At 45.8% G+C, this 13687-nt stretch overlaps 1 protein-coding gene across 1 annotated transcript in view; it reads left to right on the top strand.

Moving 5' to 3' along the window:
- Window positions 1-13687, top strand: part of kiss1rb (KISS1 receptor b) — a gene marked incomplete at both ends in the record, with an annotated part of 203944 nt that overhangs the window by 173530 nt on the left and 16727 nt on the right. The gene's annotated exons all lie outside the window — the stretch shown is intronic.

Below are 13687 nucleotides of genomic sequence, written 5' to 3'. Positions count from 1 at the left end.
CATAAACAAGGTAATATAATAAATTGAAACGTTCATACTTAATTTACATAAATCATCTAAATGAACAAAACAAATAACACAAACAAAACCAAACAGAGCTCAACCCACCAGAGCCCTGCCACAGCTCAAAACAGGAGAGAGAGAGGGAGAACACTCAGGACACAGAACATTTATAGGCAAAGACCTGGGCCCCGTTCCACTATGCGAGATTATCTTCAAATCGGCGATAATGTTCTAATCGGCGATAATTTAATCTTGCGTTCGGTTCCATCAATGTGGCTCAAATAATTCGCTGTTTGGTTGCTATGCAACCTATCCTCCCGAGTTATTCTGGTCGCGAGCAGGCTAAGAGGTTGGTTTAGGTAATACGTGCGTCAAAATTGTCTCACAGGCGGAAACTATATCCCGAACGACAGTTCCGTCAAGTGTCTTTTAGGTAATATTAGTTCCCACTTTTTACGAGATAGATAGATAGATAGTTTGACTGTGTGATAGATAGATAATTTGATATTTTGAAAGTGTGATCGATCGATAGATAGTTTGATTGTGTGATAGATAACTTGATATTTTGAAAGTGTGATAGATAGATTGATAGATGAATAAATTAAAAAGTGTAAAAAATAAAATAAAATAGGTACGTGAATCAACTTGCATTGCCGACATCACAGCGGTGTGGTTGGCGTAGGGGTTAAGGCAACCAGCTAGAGTTCCAAAGGCTGTGGGTTCGAGACTTGATTTAACTTAACGTTTTTTTTTATTTATTTTTTTACATTTAACCGAAGCCTTCATGCAAATCGATTTACAATATGTCTAAGTGAGTCATCTATCCATCAGTAATCATAAGAAAAAATAATCTATGCCAAATCCAGGGTCCAGTTGAAGAACATAATTTACTCAGAAAGGCTTCAAACACCATTGTAATCGTGTCAGTTCTTGTAAATTAGCCTGCGCCATCATTTTATAGCCTATATACTTACTATTACTATATTTTAGATGAGATTTTAGATTAGATTCAGACAACGAAATGCAATAAAAAGTGTGTCTGAAGAGGGATTTGAACCACCGTCTTAAAAAGACGAATAAATACCATGGCAGCGGTCAATACCACTAGGCCATCGCAACAATATGTTGGTTTATAGCCTGCTGCTGATATAACCGCAGTAGTAAATATTCATTTATTAAAATATGAACATATAACAATAACTAGGGCTAGTTGACCTACGCATTTAATCGGTCAGCAATTTCTTGCCAAACCATTTCCCTCGCCTTGTTAATTGCGGCAGTATTACACTATTTTACATCTTATTTGTCGTCTTCATGCAGATCAATCTTCATTTCGACTTTTTGACTCTTCGGGGCTCTTTATGTCTGCGTGCACGCGCCCATATCGAGGATTTCTAAGCCGGTGTTCTGTGAACACTCATGACACAAGCCTGATCCTCGTTCGAGGATTCACCTGAGGCTTGAATTCCAATCCCGAGTTGCCTGATCGCAGGATTTATTTTAATCGCCGATATACTAATCAACGTTAGTGGAACGGCCCCCAGGTTGATTGTAGATCAGGAACAGGTGTGAAATGATGGGACTGGAACCAAGCAATTATCTGAGAATTTTGGAAAAATGACAACAGCAGGGGGAGACCAAAACACAACACACAACACAATACAAACAGCAGGGGGTCATTCCACTAAAGGTGGTTCAGTTTAGCTGCGATATAAATAAATGCGGCGCTCAGGCAACTCGAGATTGGAATTCAAGCCTCAGGTGATTCCTCGAACGAGGATCAGCCTTGTGTCATCAGTGTTCACAGAAGACAGGCTTACAAATCTTCGATATGGGCGCGTGCACGCAGACATAAAAAGCCCTGAAGTGTCGATCTGTCGAAATGAAGATACTCCACTCTGCAGGGGTACTACATTTGCGCAGCATTCCGAATTATTGATTTTTATGAAGACGGAAAAATAAGATGTAAAATTGTGCAATACTGCCGCAATTAACAAGGCGAGGGAAATGGTTTGGCAAGAAATTGCTGACCGATTAAATGCGTAGGTCATACTAGCCCCAGTTATTGTTATATGTTCATATTTTAATAAATGAATATTACTACTGTGGTGATATCCGCAGCAGGCTACAAACCGTCATATCGCCACAATGGCCTAGTGGTATTGACTGCTGCCATAGGATTTATTCGTCATTTTATATCAGTGGTTCGAATCCCTCTTCAGACGCACTTTTTACTGCATTTCGTTGTCTGAATCTAATCTAAAATCTCATCTAAAAAAGTATTGTAGGCTATAAAATTATGGTGCAGGCTAATTTACAAGAACTGACACGATTACAATGGTGTTTGAAACCTTTGCATGAAATCTTCGGTTAAATGTAAAAAAAAAAAAAATGAATGACTTAGTCAAGTGTCGAACTCGCAACCTTTGGAACTCGAGTCCGCAGCTTTAACCACTACGCCAGCCAGACCGCTGTGATGACGGCAATGCAAGTTGAGACAATTACTTTTTTTTTTACACTTTTTTCTTTATTGATATATCGATCTATCTATCACACTTTCAAAATATCAAGTTATCTATCACACAATCAAACTATCTATCGATCGATCACACTTTCAAAATATCAAATTATCTATCTATCACACAGTCAAACTATCTAATCTATCTATCTCGTGTGAAGTGGGAACTAATATTTCCTAGGGAGGAACTGTCGTTCGGGATGTAGTTTCCGCCTGTGAGCCTTTTTTGACGCGCGTCTCACTATAGCCTGTGTTTTAGCCTGGTCGCGACCAGGCTAGTTATATCTGACTCAGAAGGAGCTCAACCAAGCAGCGAATTATTTGAGCCACATTGATGGCACCGAACACAAGCTAACATTATCGAGGCTTAAAACTTTATCGAGGCTTAGAACTTTATCGAGCTTCGTGGAATACCCCCCAGGCCCGCTACAACACAAACACACACAGAACACCAACACCGTACGTAACACACACTAAGAAAAAGCTGTACACCACTGCAAGGAACCAGCTGAAAACGATAACCAATTAGAAGGCAACTCTACCTCCAATCTGTGACAATTAATGTCAGCTGGGTTAGAATATATTGATGGGCTATAAAAGGTTTTTCTTTTTGTTACCAAGGTGCCACACAACAAACATCTAATGATGGGTAAAAGCAAATATAAACTCCTCAAAAAAAGTTTGGAAACGTTATTTCAGTCGATTCTTCCTCCCCTTTAATAATACCAATTGGTATTGTATTGTATATCGTTGGAAAGCCTGATTGGTCACCTTTATAATGAGGTACTTGTAAGGATAATGCTTTCGTGGAATGAGTAACACAGCTAAACGTGTGGGTAGTGGCCCAAGAAAATGTGCCAAAATCCCCTGCAATATTCTTCTGTTGGTGTTCACTCTCGTTTTGAGCTTCAAGTGCTGGCAGGTGTATGTCAGTCACAGGTGTGTGACTGGCACCTGAATGGCACCTAATTGACAGGAATGATATTCTGGGGCCAGTGGTGATCCCATATCTCCAGAATCTGGGACCTAACTCCATCCTCCAGGATGACAACGCTCACCCCCACAGAGCCAGGATCATCACAGAGTACCTCCAGAATTTGGGAGTGGAGAGGGTGGAATGGCCTGCCGTGAATCCAGACCTCAACCCAAATGAACACTTGTGGGATCAGCTTGGGTGTGCTGTACGTGCCAGAGTGACCAACGCAACCATGTTGGCTGACTTGCGGCAAATCCTGGTTGAGGAATGGGATGCCATCCCACAGCAGTGTGTGACCAGGCTGGTGACCAGCATGAGGAGGAGGTGCCAAGCTGTTGTGACTGCGTATGGATCTTCCACACGCTACTGAGGTCCCTGACAGTGTAAATGAATAAAGTGTAAAAATGGCCAATATGTGTTGTTTTTTCCTTATTACTGTGGGAGAATGCAATCATCCAATCCACCAAGCAACTCAAAACGAGAGTGAATACCAACAGAAGAATATAGGGGATTTTGGAAAATATTTTTGGGCCGCTACCAACACGTTTAGCTGTCTTGCTCATTCCACGAATGCATGATCCTTACAAGTTGTACCTCGTTGTAAAGGTAAAAGACTAATCAGGCTTTCCAACGATCTAAAATAGAGTTTATAATACACCCTGCACCCTGGACCTGGCTAGCGGATACTGGCAAGTAGAAGTGGCCCCAGAGGATCGGGAGAAGACGGCCTTTGCCACACGACTGGGCCTTTATCAGTTCGACCGAATGCCCTTTGGCTTGTGCAATGCGCCCGCCACGTTCCAGCGGCGTATGCAGCGCTGTCTGGGCGGGCAGGTGCACGACCACTTGCTTATTTATCTAGACGATGTCATCGTATACTCACCAGAGCCATTTGGACCATCTGGAGCGAGTGTTCCACCGGCTCCAAGAGCACGGCCTCAAGCTCCAACCATGGAGGTGTAAGGTGTTCCGCTGTTAGGTCCTTTACCTGGGGCACCTGGTCAGTGGCCAAGGGGTCGCGACGGATGCAGAGAAGACGTGGGTCGTTAGCAGTTGGCCTGTACCCACCACAGTGAAGCAGGTGCGATCGTTTCTGGGGTTCGTGGGATACTAAAGACGGTTTATCCAAGCTTTTGCCCGGATCGCAGCTCCCCTGACCCACCTGCTCAAAGGCGCAGCAGGCCGACCTTCGGCTCAAACTAAGTGTCCTGAGTGCTCCCATCCTGGCTTTTGCAGACTTCACCCAGCCCTTCAAGCTCTACACCAATGCCAGTCTGGAGGTCTTGGGGGCGGTCTTGTCGCAGGTCCAGGAGGGCCAGGAGCGGGTCATCGCTTATGCCAGTCGTAGCCTCTACATGACCGAGCGTAACGACCAGAATTACAGCTCGTTTAAGTTAGAGCTGCTAGCGTTGAAGTGGGCAGTCACAGAGACATTTTCTGTGAAGTTTAAGAAGTTTACTGTGAACACCAGAATGTGGATCTGCTGTTCCGGCTGCCGGAGACTACGAGTGCGGCGGCCCAGGTGTTTGAGGGGCAGACCAGTCCAGGAAGCGAGTCCGAGGGGAGTTTGGAGGAGGAGCCGGTCGACGGCTCCACTGGACCAGTGAGTTCGGCCTGGGGGCAGTGGCAACAGCAGGACCCCGACCTGTGCCAGGTCCGCCGTTGGCTGGAGGCCGGTGAGCCACCCCCTTTAGGCAACCGGCGCCAACTGTCTGCGGCCCTGCGTGGCCTGCTGCTGGACTGGGGCCGCCTGGGTATCCGGATGAGTAAGGCAGTACAGACCTTCACCTCCGAGTGTCCAACGTGTGTGGCGAGTAAAGGCCCTGAGCCGCGGGCACCCTTGAAGTCCATTGAAAGTCTACTCTTTCGAAGTAGTGGGGCTTGATTACCTGTCTCTGGGTCGGCCTACTGATGTGTATCCCTACATCCTGGTAATGACAGATCTGTTTTCCTGTTACGCATTTGCAGTGCCCACCAAGGATCAGACAGCGACGAGCATGACGAGCACGGTGAAAGCACTGTGGACCGTGTTGATCCAGCCGTTCGGGTGCCCAGAGCAATTTTTGTCACGGACCAAGGTGCTGCCTTCGAGTCTCACCTGATGCGGCAGCTGTTCGAGGTATATGGATATGTGAAGAGTCGGACCACGCCGTATCATCCGCAGGGTAATTGGGCCTGCGAGCGCTTTAATCAGACTTTGATTTCCCTCCTGAGTTCCTTAGACCCCGCCACGCAGACCCACTGGCATCACCGGCTACCTTTCCTGGTCCAGGCCTACAACAATGCTACTCAGGCCAGCACCGGGATGACCCCCCACTACGTCCTGTTCGGCCGCCATGCCAGACTGCCGGTGGATCTGATACATGAGGTCTCGACCCGCAGCGGAGAACCACGCTGGAGGGGTGGGTCCACAGCCATCACTGGGCGCTGATGGCAGCCTATGAGCAGGTGCGGACGAATGCTGCCCGGCGCCAGGCTTGGGACCGTGCTCGATATGACCAGGGTGCCCGGGCTTTACCCCTGCTTCCAGGGAGCGGGTCCTGGTAAAGAATTTCCGGCGTCGGGCCCAAGGGAAGCTGGCCCCACGGTGGGTGCCAAAACCCTACGTGGTTATCGCACAGACACGCCCTGATCAACTGGTATACATTATCCGCCCCGAAGGACAGGAGGGCCCTGGCCGGACCCTCCACCGCAACAACCTCCGCCCCTGCCCGGTGGGAGGGTCTCCCCCCCCAGACGAGTCAGCAGAGTTGCCCCCAGGTAGTGAGCCTCTGGCAGGGTTCAGCACCCGCCGCTTTCCCCTATTCCCCTTCCTTGCGCCAGTGATGCCAAGCGGACACGCCTCTTCAGCCACGGGACTCTTTCCTGTCCCGGTGGTGGCTTTGGAACAGGCTGAGCCTCCTGGCCCCGTGGAATGGGGGCCAGTGGGACTGGGGAATGTGTCCCCCAGCTCCGACAGGGGGAGCTTAGGATAAGAGGTTGTGGAAGAGGACTGGGGGATGGCAGCGTGACCTGTTAGCCCAGGTGTGAGCAGGGAAGTAACCAGTGGTGCAGAACCGGAAGTCGATCAGGTTGGCGACCCCCAAGAGGTGATGCTTCCAGAGCAGCCTACTGGTGTTCGCCGTTCCCGACGTAGCAATCGGGGCAAGCCTCCTTTATGGCTGATACAGATGTGATGGCCGGGAAGACCATTGATCAAGGGGGGGGGGGAAATTATGTCGCATGCATGAGAATGGGGTGTGTGTAAGTGAGCGCGTTTGTGTGAGTAAATGGAGTGTGTCTGAGTATGCGTGGAGTGTGTCTATCTCTCCAATTAGCAGCGGCCAACAGAGGGAGCTGGTTGGTGGGCGAGCCAGAGCGCAGGCTGCTGAGGGATAAAGACGAGATAGTGGCGGGTGACGACAGACGCAGTAGCAACGAAACGTCATAGCAACCAGGAACTCAAAGGAGGAAGCGGCAATGGCAGAACGGAGCAGAGACGGGAGCCGACGCTGAGCGAGGACCTGATTATAAAAACCTTCCTATTCTACAAGGAAAGGGACGTTTGAACCCTGATACTCAAGCATCCAGTATGTGAGTTGGACTGTTATTTGTGTACCTTGCTGACGGCTGTCTTTTGCTTCATCTTCTTCCGAGGGCAGTCGCATGACTGGGGGAGACGAGACGCCACTTCGGATAAATGATACAACGCACACTAAGCCCACGAGAAAGGGATGAGCGATTTCCTAATTCTTGGCTCGGTTTACAGTCCGTGTGAGTAGCTGCAGAAATACTCCCTGTTAAATCAACCTCTTGTTTTACTCTCTCCCTCCGAGGGTCTGGGACTCACCGCCTGAGTGGACTCCGGTTCTCCGCCTACCAAGAGGCATGCCGTCGAGTGGCTACGTTCCCTACTGCACGCCTGCTGAATCGCAACGCTCTCTACATTGCAACGCTCTCCAATAATTATTTCTACGCTCTCTATATTGCAACACTCTCAAGCAACAATTGCAACGCTCTCTAGATTTCCACGCTCTCAAGTAATCACTGGTCCCACCGCCATTGAAACAGGCCTGGCGGGCCTAAACCATTCACTCCGACGAAGGAGCGGCTAAACAGACGGTCCTTCGACGGTGGACCCTAGAACCTGGAGGACATAGAAGAAATTGACATTGATTCACCATCCACAGGCTGCAGAATCTCCTTCCGGCCTGTCAGGACGCCCAGGCCGGAACGGTATGACTGAAATTTACTTTATTCTAAAGCCTGTTAAAGACATTTTGTAAATATATCAATATAGAATCAAAAAGGCAGCCTGCTTCATTTCAAATTGCATAGGAAAATTATTTTTAATATATACTCTTGCAAGAGGAGAAAGTTAACAGTGTGTCAAGATTTATCTTGTTACGACAAAGGTTCCCTGGAAAGTCCAGAGACAGGGAAGGCAGGCATATTTATACATAAGTAATAGTCATGCCCTCAGGTAAGGTACAGGCCAATCACAGGCATTTCCTGTATGAGGAGGGCTGGCTGTGATGCAAATTTAGAAAGAGGTTAGGGGGGAATCGACCCCCACTTTCTCCTAGAGACACAAAAGGTGGGAAAGGGACAAGGGCCACAAAACTGGTTTAGTCTGGTCCTAGAGTACTGGGCCTGGGGAAGCACAAAAGCCAGGAACTGGCTCAGTCCATCTAGGTGCAGGTCAAGAGAAAATAGAGCAATCAGGTCTTTGTATTCATTTAAATGTGTCTGTTGTCTAGCCAAAGTCAAGTTTCATGAGAGAAAGCTGGTTTCATTGTCTACTAGGCTGAGATCGTCAATGTGTTGATTCTGGCCAGACAGTCTGACTGTCTAGTGACTGTTGTGAATTCAGTCTCAAAGGTAATGAATGTCTTTATCAATAAATAAAATGTCTTAGTAGGCATATTATTCCACCATAAGCCCCTTTCATTCATCCCTGTTTTGTCTATTTAGTGCGAGTAAAATATATGTATAGTTGCTATTTTAGTTGGAGGCCTACTAAGTGAGGGAGTGCAATTTAGGGGGGATTGGTACTGATCATTGTGGGGCTCAGAGGGCTCGTGAGGCCTTGCCGGTTGGTATTAGCCACCGCCATACCACGAGTGACGGTTTTGGGCAGAAAGCCTCTTACTTGTGCCAAGTTTAGTCCATTCAAGTGGTTGTTGTTGTGTGAGTGTGTATCTGCCACTTGAGAAATGCAGTGTTGAGTGAAGAGTTACGTCTATTGCAACGGTGTGTAGTGCCATACAAGTTATTTCACGCTGCATGCGTAGAGTGGGGCGGGTGCTGGCGGTGAGGCTGGGTGGGTCCTGTGGCCACCCTAGTGACAGAGCAACTTCCCATTGTAAACCCCGATTAGTAGGGCTCCCTTATATGAATTGTTGGTTTTAAAACATTGAATAAAGATCGTTTTTTAAAGGTATTCCTTGTCTTGTGTCTTGTCTGTTCCCTCTCTCGCCCCCTACTGGTGACATATGTGTCCTGTATGTGTCCTGTATGTGTCCTGTATGTGTCCTGTATGTGTCCTGTATGTGTCCTGTATGCCCTCGTTCACACGGCACTGAAATGTGACCCAAATCCGACGTTTTTGCCGGCATGCGACTCAGGTCTGATTTATTCACTTCACTCACTTTCAAGGCCCTTCACAATCTTGCACCCCCATATCTCTCTGAACTCCTTCAAACCTACACTCCCTCTCGCACTCTCCGATCCTCCACTGCCTTTCAACTCACTATACCTTCTGCCCGCCTGACCACTATGGAGTCTAGAGCCTTCAGCCACTCTGCCCCCCCGTCTCTGGAACTCTCTCCCACAAGACATCCGCAACACTGATTCTCTTTCCACCTTCAAATACTGCCTGAAAACCCACCTTTTTAAACTGGCATATTTTTAATTGATGGTTGTTTTTAAGTCTTTTGTTTTGTCTTGTTTTGATAGTTTTTGTTTGTTTGAATCACTGTTTGAACCTGTTGCTTGTTTTTAAATTATGCTCTGTAAGGTGTCCTTGAGTGCTCTGAAAGGCGCCTAAAAATAAAATGCATTATTATTATTATTATTATTATTATTCATGACCATGTGAACAGCGCAAGTCACATGATATCGTACTTTTTAAAAATCCGACCTGGGTCGCGTTCAGCCGTGGTATTATATCGGATACATGTCTGATATTTAGCAACGCGACTGCCGTATGAACTGTCATGTCGCGTTTAATGACCAGCGCACCTATGAGTCCTGTATGAGTCCTGTATGAGTCCTGTCTGAGTCCTGTCTGAGTCCTGTATTGAGTCCTGTCTGAGTCCTGTATTGAGTCCTGTATGAGTCCTGTATGAGTCCTGTATGAGTCCTGTATGAGTCCTGTATTGAGTCCTGTATGAGTCCTGTATGAGTCCTGTATTGAGTCCTGTATGAGTCCTATATGAGTCCTGTATTGAGTCCTGTATGAGTCCTGTATGAGTCCTGTATTGAGTCCTGTATGAGTCCTGTATGAGTCCTGTATGAGTCCTGTATGAGTCCTGTATTGAGTCCTGTATGAGTCCTGTATGAGTCCTGTATTGAGTCCTGTATGAGTCCTGTATGAGTCCTGTATGTGTTACTGATTGACACTGATTGGTCAAACAGTCTGGGTTTTGTTCCCAGCAGTTTCACAGGCTCCCAATATTCAACATGCAGCCACTCCCTACCCACAAACACACCCTTTATTTTAAACCTGTGTCCACATCATGTCAAACCCTGACAGGATCAGGTTGTAACATGTAGTTGGTCAGATGCCATAGTGCTGTTTTAACTGAAAGCCCCAGACGTGTCTCTCATTTGAGCAATCTAGGTCATTATAGAGGCCACTGCCTGAATCTCTCTCTGAAGCATGTACACAGACAGACAGATCTGTACACACACTCACACACATACACACACACACACACACACACACACACACACACACACACACACACACACACATATACGCACGCACACACACACACACACACACACACACACACACACACACACACACACACACACACCACTCAAAAACCATTCTCTATCAAACCCTCTTAATGACCTGCAGGCAACCAATTTTCCTTTCATCTCTCTCTCCGTGATCACCTCCCTCCATCTCCCTCTATCCCCTTCCCTCACTCCCTTCCTCTCTGTCTCTGAAGTCAGTGAGCACCGTGACCCAACGGGGTAGCTTTGAACTGAGAGCGGACCGTTTAATGAGCTGGGTGTAGGGGACATCACATAGACCACGTATCAACCACCTCACCTGCCTGGAAGCTAATCACGCAGACTGACCACCAGCATAGGAGGCGTTCAGGACCACTGGGAGCTAATCACGCAGACTGACCACCAGCATAGGAGGTGTTCAAGACCGCTGCAACGGGAGGGAAAGAAAACATCCTTCATACAGGCGACCGCAGCCATTATCATTTGATGCCAAAAGATTGGAAGTGCAGACAAAAGAAAAAAACAAAAAAACTTGTTTACAGTCTCTGATCCTTTGTTTCACCAGGTGAGTTGAGACAAAACATATTGAAAATGTTTACACTCAATTTGATAAAAGCTACGTTTCACTTTGTAAAAATAAGGATGGAAAATAGAAATGTATCCAGTCAATAACAATTGCATCTTTATTGCGTGACAAGTCTGAATGAATATGCAACTATTACAGAAAACGATATGCTGTACAATGTCCAGGTTCTATGATATTGACAATGATCAGGCTCTATGTTTATTACAGTTGTTCTAAACATTTGTTCTATAACAAACCACCTAGTAAATGGGGTCTCTGTTTTTAAAGGGATACTCCAATGAAAATAAGGTAACACTTTATAATACTGTTAATTTATAAACCATTCATAAATATGCTCTGACTAATGCTCTGACTAATGCCAAATAATGATCCCAACAGTAATAATCATTATTAAATGGTTAGTGCACTATTAATAACTATAAAAACATAATTTAAAAAAGTAATCTGTAAATCATTTACAAATACTTAAGAATATTATAAAAAATATATTTGTAAATGATTTACAGATTACTTACAACATTACACAATGTTCATGGAGGTTTAGATAAACTATGTGTTTATGTGTATTGCACTCATGTTTTATATTGTATATATTGGGTTGTGTTTTATATCGTATATACTGTGTTGTATTTTGTGTACAGACTTGCCTCTGTTCCGCCAATTGGCCAGATCGTCATTGTAAATGAGAATTGGTTCTCAACGGACCTATCTGGTTAAATAAAGGTTAAATAAATAAAAAAAATGTTTAATTAATGATGTACTAATAAACACACTAAACGAATAAACGTAATAAACATATGTTTACCCAAGTGTTTCTCATGTATTACAAATTATTACATTTTAAATTAATCATAATTAATTTATACTTTTGCAGTGCCTAATATAAAGTTACTAATATAAACTATTGAGCATTTATAAACCTTAAAACAGTTTATAAGCTATTTGTAGACCTTTGGTGCAAACCAAAGAAGAAATGACAATTGACTTTTATTCTTTAAGCAATTTCAGTTAACTTTATGCTTTAGTTGTATGTTTAAGATTTATTAGTTACCATACAGTAAAATAAATAATCATCAACGGCATGAAGTTAGAATGCCCTACAGTTAGCTAGCTAGGAGCCAGTGTGCTGGATGGATGAAAATATCATAAAAAATTGAAGTTGTGTTCAAAATTATATATATATATATATATATATATATATATATATATATAAGAATTCATAATTAGACTGTAATAAGTTCTGTATCACCGCAATTTGTTGTGTGTTGACCAGCTAGTTAGTAGATACCAGTGGCAGTCACAATGCTGGAAGAAGGAATAATTAATTGTTTAAAAATGTTTTACAGTAGAGAAACTGTACAGGGGGGTAGTGGGGATGAAGAGGTCTTTAGGAGGTACAGTCAAGATGTAGCCTGAAGAGATGGGTCTTCAGACTACGGTGGAAGATAGGTAGTCACTCTGTAGTCGTGACCGAATAGCGTGACTGCTGCGTCCACGTAGAGGCAGCGGTGCCTGGTGGCCAGCCGAGGTGGAAGAGTGGATTGATCGGGCAGGGGTTTGGGGGCTGACCATTCCTTGCAAGTAGGGAGGAGGTGTTCCCTTTGCCCCCCAGTAGGCGAGCATCAGGGCCTTGAATCTGATGCGAGCTGGTACTGGGAGCCAGTAAAAGGAAGGAAGGAGGGGGGTGACATGGGAATATTTGGGGAGATTGAATACCGGGAGATTACAAGTGACTGAACCAAGAGTTGTGTATCCTTCTGCTGTTACAGAGGAAGAATCTGCAGGAAACACCTCTTCCCAGTCTATCTCTACCCACACTGTAGCTTCTTGCCACAACTTATGTACCCTCTCCCCCACAGCTCTCTCTTCCTCCCTACCATGTATTGAATCCTTCTCCCTTCTAAGCAATTCAGCTCCCTCCACCCTCCTGTCCGCTCTCTCCATCTCTGTCCACTGAACTCGAAGCCAGCATGATCTTCTCCACACGCTCATTGGCTCTCTGAAACCCTACAAGCTTGTAGAATAGAGCTCAGGGCAGCTGAGAGGAAATGGAGAAAAACCGACCTCCCTGATGATCACCCTCTCCTCCTCAACTACACCTCCTCTGCATCAGCTGCTAAAGTGTCCTACTACCATTCCAAAATACAATCCTCTGCCTCTAACCCGAGGAAATTGTTCTCCACATTCTCCACACTCCTCAACCCACCTCCTCCCCCTCCTCCCTCCTCCCTGTCTGCAGATGACTTTGTCAAAAATGTGAAATTGTTTTGGTTGATGACATTAGCAGCTCCTTCTCTCCACCTCGCACCAACACTGCTACCACCCCTCCTAGACCCTCTGCGCTACACTCGGTCTCTGGTTTATCATCTCTCTCCCCCCTCTCCCTTGATAATATTCTAAAACTGACCTCATCTAAGTGGGCAACCACCTGCCCTCTGGATCCCATCTTCTCCAATCCATTTCCAAAGACCTCCTTCCTTTCTTTACCACCGTAATCAACTCTTCCCTATCCGCAGGATCTGTCCGGGCTGACTTCAAGACAGCCAGAGTCAAGCCTCTACTCAAGAAACCAACCCTTGACCCGTCTTCTGTCCACAACTACAGATCAGTATCCCTTCTCTCCTTCTTATCTAAAACACTTGAATGCGCTGTATCTAAC

Source organism: Nansenia antarctica (assembly GCF_963989245.1).
Source record: "Nansenia antarctica genome assembly, chromosome: 5".
NCBI lineage: Eukaryota > Metazoa > Chordata > Actinopteri > Argentiniformes > Microstomatidae > Nansenia > Nansenia antarctica.
This window is presented reverse-complemented; position numbering and strand designations above follow the sequence as displayed.